This window comes from Scyliorhinus torazame, chromosome 4, assembly GCF_047496885.1.
Source record: "Scyliorhinus torazame isolate Kashiwa2021f chromosome 4, sScyTor2.1, whole genome shotgun sequence".
Classification (NCBI taxonomy): Eukaryota; Metazoa; Chordata; class Chondrichthyes; order Carcharhiniformes; family Scyliorhinidae; genus Scyliorhinus; species Scyliorhinus torazame.
The window spans coordinates 108,684,841-108,700,251 of NC_092710.1; the positions used below are offsets into that span (position 1 = coordinate 108,684,841).

The 15,411-nt window shown below is 51.6% G+C and overlaps 1 protein-coding gene across 1 annotated transcript in view; it reads left to right on the forward strand.

Moving 5' to 3' along the window:
* The first annotated feature begins 3,430 nt into the window (after positions 1–3,430).
* The window catches only part of agt (angiotensinogen), a 34,297-nt gene continuing 22,316 nt past the window's right edge, over positions 3,431–15,411 (forward strand). Inside the window, exon 1 of the mRNA XM_072498456.1 lies at positions 3,431–3,468. The gene's annotated coding sequence lies outside the window, so the exon portion shown is untranslated. The remainder of the gene's footprint in view (positions 3,469–15,411) is intronic.

A 15,411-nucleotide genomic window follows, 5' to 3' on the forward strand; every position in this document is an offset into this window, starting at 1 on the left:
AACCCCACCCCTAATGGCAAATTTGGACACTAAGGGCAATTTATCATGACCAATCCACCTAACCTGCACATCTTTGGACTGTGGGAGGAAACCGGAGCACCCGGAGGAAACCCACGCACACACGGGGAGGATGTGCAGACTCCGCACAGACAGTGACCCAAGCCGGAATCGAACCTGGGACCCTGGAGCTGTGAAGCAATTGTGCTATCCACAATGCTACCATGCTGCCCCAATGTGGCCAATCCACCTACCCTGCACATTTTTTTACCCTGCACATTTTTTGGGTTGTGGGGGCGAAACCCACGCAAACACACGGAGAATGTGCAAACTCCACACGGACAGGGACCTTCAAGCAGCTATTGGATAGGTACATGGATTACGGTAAAATGATATAGTGTAGATTCTTAAGGGCAGCACGGTAGCATTGTGGATAGCACAATTGCTTCACAGCTCCAGGGTCCCAGGTTCGATTCCGGCTTGGGTCACTGTCTGTGCGGAGTCTGCACGTCCTCCCCGTGTCTGCGTGGGTTTCCTCCGGGTGCTCCGGTTTCCTCCCACAGTCCAAAGATGTGCAGGTTAGGCGAATTGGCCAATGATAAATTGCCCTTAATGTCCAAAATTGCCCTTGGTGTTGGGTGGAGGTGTTGAGTTTGGGTAGGGTGCTCTTTCCAAGAGCCGGTGCAGACTCAAAGGGCCGAATGGCCTCCTTCTGCACTGTAAATTCAATGATAATCTATGATTAATCTAGGACAAAGGTTCAGCACAACATCGTGGGCTGAAGGGCCTGTTCTGTGCTGTATTTTCTATGTTCTATGACAGTGACCCGGGGCCGGGATCGAACCCGGGTCCTCAGCGGCGTGAGGCAACAGTGACAACCACTGTGCCGCCTTGGAAGTTGCATTTTGCAGCAAACCCAGAAACCAGACCCCTGAGAGAACAAGATCATCATAGCCAGAGAGTCTCAAACCTCTGCTATAGTGCTGTTTTCACCTGAATGTTGGAAACATTGCAGCCAATTTGCGCACAGCAAGATGTCACAATCAGTGATGTGATGCATGAATATTTTTGTTAGTTGAAGGATAAATATCGCCTCGGATACTGGAAAGAAATACCCCTGCCCCACTCTAAAATCATGTCTCGGATGTTATTATATCCTTTAGTGGTTGCCAAACTATTTTGGGCGTGAACCTCCATTCAGATCGATTCACCGACCTTTCCTGGGCGGCACGGTAGCACAGTGGGTAGGACTGTTGCTTCGCAGCACCAGGCACCAGGGTTCAATTCCTGGCTTGGGTCACTGCCTGCGTGCAGTCTGCACCTTCTCCCTGTGCCTGCATAGGTTTCCTCCGGGTGCTCCTGTTTCCTCCCATAAATCCCGAAAGACGTGCTTGTTAGATGAATTGGAAATTCTGAATTCTCCCCCTGTGTACCCAAACAGGTGCCGAATTGTGGCGACTAGGGGATTTTCACAGTAACTTCATTGCAGTGTTATTGTAAGCCCAGTTGTGACAATAAAGATTATTATTGTGGCAGTCACCACTAGTAGTATATTACATGTATTACGGCACTGCCCATATAGTAAAGGTACATGGGTAAATCCCTGCCTGTTGGCTCCGCCCAGTAGACGGAGTATAAATGTGTGTGCTCGCCGGTGCTGCAGCCATTCTGGTTCCAGCTACAGGAGGCACCACATCTTTGCTCAATAAAGCCTCGATTATTCCACTACTCTCGTCTTTGTGGTAATTGATAGTGCTTCAATTATGTACCCCATGGATGATTTCTTATTAACTGCCCCTCTAATGTTTGGTAAATCATAATTACACATGACAGATAAATGTATGTCCAGAATAGTGCTAATTTACTTAACACTCTAACCAAACCCCCCCAGACACTCACTCACAACAGCCCCTCCTCCCAAACCCCACTCCAGTCACTCATTCACTCAGCAACCCCTCTACCCATCTCCCTCCAGACCTTGAGATGTGTGTTGATCATGAAAAGCAGTATAAGAATACAAGTCTTTCTTTCTTTTACCTTTTTACGTCTACCTGAAAGATGGCCCCTTCAACAGTGCATCGTTCCCTCAGTACTGCTTCCGATTGTGAATGGTTGACTGATTCACAGATTAAAACATCTGGGTGGGATTGTCCGAGATGGAATCGGGAAATGCGATTGGGTGGAGACTCGGTTCCGACGTTGAAATCGTGGCGGGTGCCATTTCAAGCCAAATTGTAATTCTCCATTGCCTTGACAGTGGCGTCAATGCATTCCAGAACACACGTACAGTAAACACCATTTGCATGTCATTACTGGGGCCCGACCCAGTATTCTCCGGGGCCTCCCCTATTCTCCGCATCCGATTGGCCGAATTCCCAATGGCGAGGTTCACTTGTGCTTTTAAACAGAGTGAAACAGAGGGCGACATGGTGGCGCAGTGGTTAGCACTGCTGCCTCACGGCGCTGAGGACCCAGGTTCGATTCTGGGCCCAGGTCACTGCCCATGTGGAGTTTGCACATTCTCCCCGTGTCTGCGTGGGTCTCACCTCCACAACCTAAAAATGCCCAGGGTAGGTGGATTGGCCACGCTAAATTGCCCCTTAATTGGGGAGAGAAAATTAATTGGCCACTTTAAAAAAAAAATTTTAATGGTGAAACAGGTGCTGTGGCTGCTGAGGGAGAGAGAGGGGGTACGGAAGGTATCCAACATCGCCACAGTTTGTTGACAGTTGTGCCATTCGGCCCATTGAGTCTGCACCGGCCCTTGGAAAGGGCACCTTACTTAAACCCACGCCTCCACCCCATGCCCGTAATCCAGTAACCTACCCAACCTTTTGGACACTAAAGGGCAATTTAGCATGGCCAATCCATCTAACCTGCACATCATTGGACTGTGGGAGGAAACCGGAGCACCCGGAAGAAACCCACACAGACCCCGGGGAGGAAGTGCAAACTCCACACAGACAGCCTTAGCCAGTAATTATCCCTCAACCGACATTGCAAAAATGCAGATCATCTGGTCACTGATCTCACTGCCGCTCTTGGGACTTTCTGTGTGCAAAATTGACTGCAGTATTTCCTCCATTACAACAGTGGCTACACCTCAAAAAAGTACATTGGCTGTAAAATACTTTGGGCCATCCTGAAGTAGAGCAAGGTGCTGTATAAATGCAAGTTGTCTTTTCTCTTTACTGGCAATAACGAACATTTTTGGAGGGTCAGTGCATACTTGATGGGCCGAATGGCCTCCTTCTGCACTGTAGAGATTCTATGATCTATGATCATTCTATGCACTCTTAACATTTCAGGAGTGCCAGGGTTAACAGAATGACCCTCAAAAACTGTCCTGGCGTTTTGTGACCAATTGTGAATTCAAATAAAGAGCTAAATAGTTAATGATTAACAAAAAGAAAACATTTTATAAGAGATGTGCCCCGACAGATCAAATCAAAGCGCACTACTCCGGAAAAGGTAAGTGAATCTCTAAGCTCAAAACTAACCTGAAACCACAGGTGCAGTTCTTGCGAAGTCAGAGGGAGATTCTGTTGTGATCAGCCGTCTCAGTAAATTCCAGTGCGACACATGGGGCTGGATTCTCTGCCCACCGGCGGCAAAATCGCGTTTGGCGCCAGGGTGGAGAATCCAGTTCCACGCATGGAATCGGGACCGGCGCCGGTTCAGCGATTCTCTGCACACCGAAAAACGGCGTACACAGTACCCACCACCGGAGGCCATTGCCAGAGGCCCGCCCCACTATTCTCCGTCCCCGACTGGGAAATTTCCGAGGGCGTGGACCACTCATGGTCCTGCTGTTCGGGATACTCGCGTGGCGGCTGTAGTCGGGGGCGGCCCGATCGGAGGGGCCTCATATGGGACCGGGGTATTTTTGAGCGGGCAGTCCAGGCCGGGCGCGCGGCCGATCGGGGGCACTATTTCCGCGGATCAGCTCCGCCATGCAGCACGGCGCGGCCGCTGGAGGGCGCTGCCATGCACATGCGCGGCCTCTGACCCGGAAGTGTGGTAGGCCGTATCTGCAGCTGGAGCTGCGAGCTCCACGATGGCTCCCTGCTAGGGCTGTGACTATGTGGCCTGTTGACGCCAATTTTTCTGGCGTAAAAGGCCACAGTTTTCACCACGGCGAGGGGATATAGACCCTGTAATGGAGAATACAGCCTATGAAGTTTTTGAAGTGAGACTTTTTTTGTGGCTTGCTTTTGATTTGGAAGATATCTGGAGGCATGGACTTGTTCAACCTGTTGTGGAAGAGGTAAAAATGCTAGTCAATCTTGACTGCTACACATTTCGGTCTATCCAGAACGAGAGGAATGAGCATTTGTCTCAGTGATAGCATTCCTGCCTCTGAGGCAAAAGGTGGAGTGTTCAATCCCCATTCTAGGCAGTCCCAATGAATCATAGAATTTACAGCACTGAAGGAGGCCATTCGGACCATCGAGTCTGCACCAGCCCTCGGAAAGAGCACTCTACTTAAGCCCTCGCCTCCACCCTATCCCTGTAACCGGACCTAATGTTTTGGGACACTAAGGGTCAATTTAGGCTGGCCAATCCACCTGTCCTGCACATCTTTGGGAGGAAACCCACGCAGACACGGGGAGAAAGTGCAAACTCGAACAGACAGTCAGCCGAGGTCGGAATAGAACCCGGGACCCTGTGGCTGTGAGACAGCAGTGTTTTAAAAAAAAAATGTTTATTCAGAATTTTTCAGCAAAAATTTTCAACCATTCAAACCCCCCCTCCCCCCGTAACAAAAAAAGAAAAGAAAAGTAACAGAACAGGACATAAACATATCAATCCAACATAATACAGAACTTGTACAATGGGTTCCTCCCGCACATATTGACTTTCCCATATGTTTATGTTTTTCCTTTTTCAAATGCCCCTAGGAAAACCCCCTTCCCGCTCACCCGTACACACCCCTCCCGAAAGAGACCCCCCCCCCTCCCCCCCCCCCCCCCCTCGGTTGCTGCTGGTGCTGACCGACCTCCTCCTAACGCTCCGCGAGATAGTCTCGGAACAGTTGCCACTGCCTGAAGAACCCCTGCACAGACCCTCGGAAGGCAAACTTTATCCTCTCCAGCTTGATGAACCCTGCCATGTCGTTTATCCAAGCTTCCACACTGGGGGGCTTCGCGTCTTTCCACAATAGCAAGATCCTCCGCCGGGCTACCAGGGACGCAAAGGCCAGGATACCGGCCTCTTTCCCCTCCTGCACTCCCGACTCGTCCGTCACTCCAAATAGTGCTAGCCCCCAACTTGGCTTGACCTGGACTTTCACCACCTTGGACATAGTCCTCGCAACTCCCCTCCAGAACCCATCCAGTGCCGGGCACGACCAGAACATATGGGCGTGATTCGCCGGGCTTCCTGAGCACCTCCCACATCTGTCCTCCACTCCAAAGAACCTACTCAGCCTCGCCCCTGTCATATGCGCTCGGTGAATAACCTTAAACTGTATCAGGCTGAGCCTGGCACACGAGGAAGAGGAATTAACCCTACTTAGGGCACCAGCCCACAGCCCCTCTTCAATCTCCTCCCCCAACTCCTCCTCCCATTTGCCCTTCAGCTCCCCTACCAAAGCCTCCTCCTCTTCTTTCATCTCCTGATATATCGCCGACACACCTTGCCCTCTCCGACCCATACTCCCCGAAATCACCCTGTCCTGAATCCCCTGTGCCAGGAGCAACGGAATTCCCTCACCTGTCGCCTCACAAACGCCCTCACTTGCATGTACCTGAAAGCGTTTCCCGGGGGTAGCCCAAATTTCTCCTCCAGCGCCCCTAGGCTCGCAAACGTCCCATCGATGAGACAAGCAGTGTTAACCACTGTGCCACTGTGCCGTGTAGACTGAGTGTAGGCTGAGGCTTACCTCTGAACTCCAGGTTGAAATTTGCTGGATGACCCCCCCACCCTCCCACCCATCGACTGGGCTAAAGGTGGTTACAGAAGTACCATTCACATTGTGGCCTCTCAGCCTGTGAAACCTCCCATTGGGGCAGCACGGTAGCACAGTGGTTAGCATAGTTGCTTCACAGCTCCAGGGCCCCAGGTTCGATTCCCGACTTGGATCACTGTCTGTGCAGTGTTTGCATGTTCTCCCTGTATGTGCGTGGGTTTCCTCCGGTGCTCCGGTTTCCTCCCACAGTCCAAAGATGTGCAGGTTAGGTGGATTGGCCATGATAAATTGCCCTTAGTGTCAAAAAAGGTTAAGTGGGGTTACGCGGTTATGGTTTGGGCTTAAGTGGGGTGCTAATTCCAAGGGCCGGTGCAGACTCGATAGGCCGAATGGCCTCCTTCTGCAATGTCATTCTATGATCTATGATCTTTATTCACTCTCCAAGCAAAGACTATGATGGTATAATTCAAACAATTTCGGATCTGAAAAGAATATTTCAAAGTTGTGAATGGGCCTTTGATGGGAGTTTGTTCATTCACATGGGGAAGTGGTAATAGTTCAATGTCGAGATGAACAATCTATTCAATGGCTTCACCTGACGTACTGTGAATGGTTGCGATGCGACCAGGAATGGCTCCTCTCAGGGCAGGAGTTCAGTGTGTAGGTGATGGGATGACATGGATGGCCAAAGACCCAATTTGTGCTGTTCTGCATGTTCCACCTCTGAATCAGTGGTCACATTTTCCCTGGGTCGTCCTCATGCGGTTGAGGGTTGCCCAGATCTTTCTTTTCTCAAATATTCCTATTCAAGGCATTTAACGAATATACACAGAATATCAGAAGAACGACACATCAACCCAATAAACAACCACAAACCTCCACCACCCCTGACACCAACACCCCGCCATGTGTCGCCTTCCCCATTTTGACCCCCCAAAATACCCTCCCCCTGTTGACCCCCCAACTCTTGAAGAAATCAATGAACGGGTTTCCACCTCCCGGTGAACCCCTCTGCCGACCCCCGCAGAGGGAACTTGACCCTGTCCAACCTCAGGAACTCTGCCAGATTGCTCACCCACAACCCCGCTTTCGGCGGCTCCGAGTCCTGCCAACCCAACAAAATACGTCTCCAGGCTATCAGGAAGCAAAGGCCAATACCACTGGCCTCTCTGCCCCTCCAGCGACAGTGGCAAAACATCCCACCTCTTAAAACCCACCTCCATGCCCGCCACCAATCGGCAACTATGCAGTTGGGCCCAGCTCCGCGCCACTTGAATACTTAGGTATCTGAAGCGCGTCCCCAGCACCCTAAACGGCAACTCTCCTAATCTCCTTTCCTGTGTTGTTAATCAGGAACACCTCATTCTTTCCCATGTTCAATTTATAATCCTGAAAATCGGCCAAATCCTCCCAAAATCTCCATCATCCCCCCAATGCTGCCCATAATAACAAGTTGGCCGCATATAATGAAAACCTATGCTCGGCAAACCCTCCCTCCCCCTTAATACCTCTCCAATCCCTCAACGCTCAAAGCGCCATTGCCAGCGGCTCTATTGCCAAGGCGAAAAGTAACAGGGAGAGCAGGCACCCCTCTCTCGCCCCACGCTGTAGTCCAAGTACCCCAAACTATCTTGGTTCACCTGCGACAATGAAGGGGGGAGTTCCCCCCTCTGCCCTGCCTCATTATGTGTCCTCACTGTTGTGTTATGTAATTTGGAATAACACAAGCTGCCACTTGATGCAGTTTTGAGTAAAAGATGCTCCAGACTTTGAAGTGAGTTCAATGTGTTTTATTGAACTATTAGCACAGTTCTCAATGAGTTCGACTCTCTGCTAATCTAAATGTAGTAACTCAGTCTAACTGAACCAGCCTTGCTCTAGGCCACGTGCTGGGGTGTGATGCTGAGGATACACCCTGCCTCACTCTGTAGATGTTGGTATGTGGAAAGAGGCGGGGTGTGAGTGCTTCATCCCTTTTATAGTGAGATACCACCCCTGAGTGTCCTGACTGCTCATTGGTCGTGTCCTCTATGTGTTCATTAGCTGCATGTTTGCATATCATGACATCTCCCTTTTTAAAAATGTTTTGTTGGCGTATGTGAATGTATTAACATGTGAATGAGTCAGTCTAACGTGACTGATGGAGGACAACAGAACAGAGCAAACAAAACAAACGTTCACAAGTCTAGTCTCTGAGGCTTGCGTCTGATCCTGGTCGACCGCCGGAGGCAGGCGGGATGGAAGCCTGACTGGCGGCCTCGTGGTGCGAGGTATCAGGAAGTGGCAATTCAACATATGGAAATGGAGGAGAAAGTGGTTGCGGGCAGGCAATTTTGCGCAGTGCCCGTCGATTCCTTCGCACGATGGAGCCATCAGCCATACGTACACCATAAGAGCGGGACGCGGCCTGTCGAACAACAACAGCCAGAGCAGACCATCCACCATCCGGTATCTTGATCCTGACAGTGTCTGCCGGGGATAGCACGGCCAGATCGGTGTCATGGCCATCATAGCCCTGCTTTTGATGGTCTCTGAGCTGCTGCATCTTCTGCAGCACCGGGAGGTGATCCAGGTTGGGCAGGTGTATGGCTGGAAGCGTTGTCTGCAGGTCCCTGTTCATCAGGGGTTGAGCCGGCGACATGCCAGTGGACAATGGAGTCGCCCGTACGCGAGCAGTGCAAGGTATATGTCGGAAGCAGAGTCTGTGGCCTTGCAGATGAGCTGTTTCACAATGCGCACCCCTTTCTCGACTTTTCCACTGGACTGCGGATAGTGCGGACTGGAGGTGACATGCTGGAAATTGTAGGACCTGGCAAGCGTGGACCATTCTCGACTGTTAAAGCACGGACCATTGTCGCTCATGACGGTGATTGGGATGCCATGCCTTGAGAACGTCTCCTTACAGGCTGTGATGACGGTCCGAGAGGTGAGGTCCAGGAGCTTCAGCACCTCAGGGTAATTCGAGAAATAGTCGATGATCAATACGTAGTCGCGACCATTCGCATGAAAGAGGTCGATGCCAACCTTGGACCACGGAGAGGTCTCTAGGTCATGTGGTTGGAGCATCTCCTTGCTCTGTGCTGGCTGGAACCGCACAGTTCAGGACCATGTTTGTGATGTCCTTACTGATGGCGGGCCAGTAGATAGCTTGCCGGGCCCTGCGTCTGCACTTCTCGACGCCCAGGTGTCCCTCATGAATCTGGCGGAGCACCAAGCTCTGGAGACTGAGCGGAATGACAATCCTGTCCAGTTTGAGGAGGATACCATCAATCACCGTCAGGTCATCCTTCACATTGTAAAATTTTAGGCACTGTCCTTTCTGTCAGCCATTGGTGAGGTTGTGGATGACGCGCTGTCTCATCACGGATGAGAACTACCTTCTCCTCTGTCGCCGGGAGAGTGCTAGCAGACAGCTGCACCTGCAATTCAATGTGCTGGATGATCTCCAGCGGCTCACTGGGCGAGGTGATGGAGCAGGACAATGTATCAGCGATGATGAGCTCCTTGCCAGGTGTGTACACCAAGTTGAAGTCATACCTCCTAAGTTTAAGCAGGATACTCTTCAACCAAGGCGTCATGTCGTTGCGGTCCTTGTGGATGATGTGGACCAGAGGCCTATGATCCGTCTCGACAGTGAATGTTGGCAGGCCGTAGACATAATTATGAAATTTGAGGATGGCGGTGAGAAGACCCAAGCACTCATTCTCAATCTGAGCATATCTGGTTTCAGTGGGTGTCATTGCCCTTGATGCGTAGGCTACTGGTGCCCAGGATCATGTGTCATCTCGTTGAAGCAACACCTCACCGATGCCATCCTGACTCGCATTTGTGGATATCTTTGTCTCCCAGTCCGGGTCGAAGAATGCCAGGACTGGTGCAGTGGTGAGCTTGGCTTTCAGCTCCAGCCACTGTGTCTGGTGTGCCGCCTTCCACTCAAAGGCAGTTGACTTTTTCACCAGGTTGCGTAGGGCCGTGGTGTGTGTGGCCATGTTTGGAATGAACTTGCCCAGAAAATTGACCATACCCAAGAAGCGCAGCACCTTTTTGTCCTCAGGGACCTTCATCGCCTTCGTGGCCTTGATTTTGTCCGTCCGGACGCACACCATGCTGTGAGATCTGGTCACCTAGGAACTTGAGCATCGATGTGCCAAAACAACATTTGGACCTGTTTTTTAGGCCGTTGGCATATACACGGCAGAATACCTTCTGGAGACGGGACACATGTTCTTCAGGGGTCGTGGACCATATGATGATGTCGTCCACGTACACACGAACCCCTTCAATGCCTTCCATCATCTCCACCATGATGCGATGGAATATCTCCGATGCCAAGATGATGCCAAATGGCATGCGATTGTAGCAGTATCTGCCAAAAGACGTGTTGAAGGTGCAGAGCCTTCTGCTGGACTCTTCCAGCTGGATTTGCCAAAATCCCTGTGATGCATCCAATTTGGTGAAGAAGCGTGCATGTCCCATCTCACTCGTGAGTTCCTCCTGCTTCGGGATGGGGTGGTGTTCGCGCATGATATTCTTATTGAGATCCTTGGGATCAATGCAGATGTGCAGGTCCCCCGAAGGCTTCCTTACTCACACTATCGAGCTGACCCAGTCAGTCGGTTCGGTGACCTTGGATATGATGCAGGGACACGTCGTGGTGCATGCACCACTGGCTTGGCATCAGGTCACAGCAGAATCTTGTATCGATATGGCAGCATGTCCATCCCGTTGAACACATCTGGATACTGGGCGAGGATGTCGTCGATGCCGGTCTGAAGATCCACATGGGAGGATGTTGTGGTGTAAACCCTTTGAATGAGGTTCAGCTGCTTGCAGGCGTGCTCACCTAGTAGGGATGCCCTGTCCGGCTTAACAACTTCAAAGCGTAACCGTGCTTGTGTGTGTCGGTTGGATACGCGCAGATGGCAGGATCCCAGTGCCGCGATGGCATTCCCGTTGTAATCCAGGAGCATGCAGGCAGCTGGAAGGACCGTGGGGGGCTTCTTAATGTGTCTGAAGTCTGCCTGTGAGAAGAGGTTGGCAGAGGCACCTGTGTCCAGCTTGAACTGGATGGGGCAGTGGTTGACCTTCATCACTGCTCGGAATCCACAGCTGGGATTAACTGGACTTGCGATGTGTCTGGTGTGGCATATTCACACGTTATAATAATGCCTACACGGTAGGCGTTGTCCAGGCATTCATCATCTGGATCCGTTGCACTGCCAGGATCAGAATCCTGCAGGCGTTGTTGCACACTCCGGATGCGCCGTCGTCGGAATTGGGAATCAGGCTGGCTCCTGACTGGCGGTGCTTCCCGCAGTTTGAACAGCGTCAGCCTATTGCAGGGCAGTGTTTCTTTAAATGGGCGGTGCCACAGTTCGAACACGCCATGATGTCAGCGTCCTGACGTCCCGTGCGTCGTTGCACATGCGCAGTGCGGTTCTCAGACGTCTGCACCTGCGCAGTGTGGGTTTCGGCCGCTTTGTTATCCCGTTCGCATCGTGCACGCGTTGGGCCTTGGGAAGAGCGCGCAAAATGGCCGCCGTCAATGTTGAGTCGATGCATCCGGGAGATGGCCTGCACACTCTCCGCCTCGTGGGAGGCTAGTCTAACGTTTTGTACCGGGAATAGTGATTTTTAGCGTGCTCATGCACTGTGCATGTTTCAATCGCGACTGGCAGGGTCATATGCTTGATCTTCAGTAACTGCTCTCTCAGAGGGTCAGAGTGAACTCCAAAAACAATTTGGTCTCTGATCATAGAGTCAGTGATATCACCGAAGTTGCAGGATTGCGCTAGCAGTCTAAGGTTAGTTAAATATGAATTGAAGGATTTGTCTGTACCTTGCAATTGCTGCTTGAATATGTAGCGCTCAAAGGTTTCGTTGCTGTCCACCTCACAGTGGCTGTCAAACTTGTCCAGGATGGTCTGAAACTTTGTCTTGTCCTGGTCTTCGGCGAAGTGAAAGGAGTTGAATATTTCCAAGGCGTGATCACCCGCTGTGGTGAGGAAAAGAGCTATCTTCCGTAGATCTGACGCACCATTGAGGGCTGATGCTTCGACGTAAAGCTGAAATTTCTGCTTGAATGTCCGCCAGTTGGCACTGAGGTTGCCGGAGGTCCTGAGCTGGTGAGGAGCCGGAATCTTTTCCATTGTGCCGGTATACATTTGCTGGCCGTCACGGATCTTGCTGAGTTGAACTAACTAAATTGAACAGACTCCTGGTATCATGTTGTGTTGTGTAATTTGGAATAACACAAGCTGCCACTTGATGCAGTTTTGAGTAAAAGATGCTCCAGACTTTGAAGTGTGTTTTATTGAACTAGTTCTCATTAGTTCTCAATGCGTTTGACTCTCTGCTAATCTAAATGTAGTAACTCAGTCTAACTGAACCAGCCTTGCTCTAAGCCACGTGCTGGGGTGTGATGCTGAGGATACACCCTGTCTCACTCTGTAGATGTTGGTCTGTGGAAAGAGGCGGGGTGTGAGTGCCTCATCCCTTTTATAGTGAGATACCACCCCTGAGTGTCCTGACTGCTCACTGGTCGTGTCCTATTCTATGTGTTCATTAGCTGCATGTTTGCATATCATGACACTCACCAGCAGTGGTCCCAGTCTCATCCCAAACGTTTATAAAACTCTACTGGAAACCTCTCGGCCTTCCCCACCTGCATCGCCCACATGGCATCCATCACCTCCCTCAACCCAATTGGGGCCCCCAGACCCTGAACACTTCCCTCCTCCTTGGGGCGCTCCAACCAATCCAGGAACAACCTCAACCCCTCCTCTTCCTTCAGGGGCTCCGACTCTTAAATGCCCTATTCACCCGCTCCGGGTCCGTCACCACCTTACCTCTCTCGTTCCTCACTCTTCCAATCTCTCTCGCCACTGCTTGCTTCCTCAACAGATGGGCCAGCATCCTACTCGCCTTCCCCCCATACTACCCCTCCGCCTTCCCCGTAGATACTAACCCAAACTCCATCTGGAGCCTCTGCCTCTGCTTCAACAACCCCTCCTCCGGTGCCACCAGATACCTCTGGTCCACCCTCAGCATCTCATCGACCAGCCTTGCCCTCTCCTCCCTCTCCCTGTGCACCTGAATTGAAATAAACTCCCCCCCCCCCCCAACTACCGCCTTGAGTGCCTCCCACAGCGTGGGGGCTGTGACCTCCCCTGTATAATTCACCTCCACATAACCCCGTAAGGCAGCCCTCACCCGCCCACACACACCCTCATCCGCCAACAGCCCCACATTTAACCTCCACTACGGCCATCGGGCCTCCCCCTAAAACCACCCGCAAATCCACCCAGTGCAGCGTGTGGTCAGAAACTACAATGGCTGAATACTCTGAGTCAGCCACCCCCGCCAGCAATGCCTTGTCCAGCACAAAAAAAAACCCAATCTGGGAGTACACCTGGTGCACACGAAAACTCCTCTGACCTCAGCCTCCCAAATCTTCACAGGTCGCCCCCTCCCCACTCCCCACCCCACCCCAGCACCCCCATGCACTCCATGAACCCCTTCAGCTCCCTAGCCACTGCCGACACCCTCTATGATTTACGATCGACCGGTCCAGGCCCGGGTCCAAGACCCGTCTTGGAATCACCCTCCATAATCAACCGATGAGTGTCCAGGTCCGGAATCTTTCCCAGCACCTACCTCAAAGCCCACGTTGTCCCAAATCGGGGCATGAACATTCACCAGGACCACCGGCATCCCCTCCAGTTTCCCACTGACATCACACACCTACCCCCCCCAGAGCGGCCACAATGATCCCCACCTCAAACGCCACCCTCTTATTCAGCAGCACCTCCAACCCCGCCACCTTCATATCCAACTCCGAATGGAACACCTGTCCCACCCATCCCTTCCTCAGCCTCGTCTGATCTCCCAGCTTCAGGTGCGTCTCCTGTAAAATCACAGCGTCCGCCTTCAGACTGCTCAAATGGGTGAACACACGTGACCGTTTAACCGGCCCATTCAACCTTTGCACGTTCCACGTGACCAGCCTGGTTGGGGGGCTACCCGCGCCCCCTCCCCTGCCGAACAGCCATACCCCGTTTTGAGCTAGCCCCCAGCTCGCATCACGCACCACTCCAGGCCCACCCTCTGATGCCCGTTGTCATTTCTCCCTCCCCAAACTACCCACCTCATACACTTTACAATGAACTCAAAGCTTCTCTCCAAAGTTCAATGGCCTCACACTCACTGGAGCCCATGGTCCCTCATAACGTCCATCGCCTCCTCCAGTGAGTCAAAATAAAACCCCTGCTTGTGTCACCCATAAGCGGGCAAGGTACAAAACCCTAAACTTCAACCCCGTCTTAAAGAGGACAGCCTTTATCAGGTTAAACCCGACCCTCCTCTTTGCCAACTCTATACCCAGGTCCTGATAGACCCGCCCGCAACTCACACTCTTGTCAGGTGCAATTCCTGGTCTGCCTCGCCCATTTTAGGATCATTTCTTTGTCCAAGAATCGATGCAGCCTCATCACCATGTCCCTCGGTGGCTCCCCCACCTTCGGCCTCCTCATCAGTGCCCTGTGCGCCTGATCCACCTCGAAGGGCCGGTTTAAGGTCCCCTCCCCCATCAACGTCTCCAGCAACCTCGTCACATACTGGCGGTCTCCACTCCCTCGATGCCCTCAGGCATCCCGACGATCCTCAGGTTCTGTCTCCTGGAGAGATTCTCCAGGTCCTCCAGTTTCTCTCTCAGAAAAATATTGGAAAGGATTCTGAGAGATAGGATTGATGATTATTTAGAAAAACATAGTTTGATTTAAGGTAGTCAGCATGGCTTTGTGAGGGGCAGGTCATGCCTCACAAGCCTCACTGAATTCTTTGAGGATGTGACGAGGCACATTGATGAAGGACGGGCAGTGGATGTGGTGTATTTGATAAGGTTCCCCATGGTAAGCTCATTCAGAAAGTTAGGGGGCATGGGATACAGGGAATTTGGTTGTCTGGGTACAGAATTGGCTGGCTGAAAGAAGACAGCGAGTGGTAGTGGATGGAAAGTATTCGCCTGGAGGTCGGTGACCAGTGGTGTCCCGCAAGGCTCTGTTCTGGGACCTCTGCTCCTTGTGGTTTTTATAGATGACTTGGATGAGGAAGTGGAAGGATGGGTTAGTAAGTTTGCCGATGACACAAAGGTTGGGAGAGTTGTCGATAGTGTTGAGGGTTGTTGCAGGTTACAACAGGACATTGACAGGATGCAGAGCTGGGCTGAGAAGTGGCAGATGGAGTTCAACCTCGATAAATGTGAAGTGATTCATTTTGGTAGGTCGAATTTGAATGCTGAATACATTAGGGTTAAAGGCAGGATACTTGGAAGTGTGGTGGAACAGAAGGATCTTGGGGTCCACGTACATAGACCCCTCAAAGTTGCCACCCAGGTTGATAGGGTTGTTAAGAAGGCGTATGGCTTTCATTACCAGGGGGATTGAGTTTAAGAGCCGTGAGGTTTTGCTGCAGCTTTATAAAACCCTAGTTAGACCATACTTGGA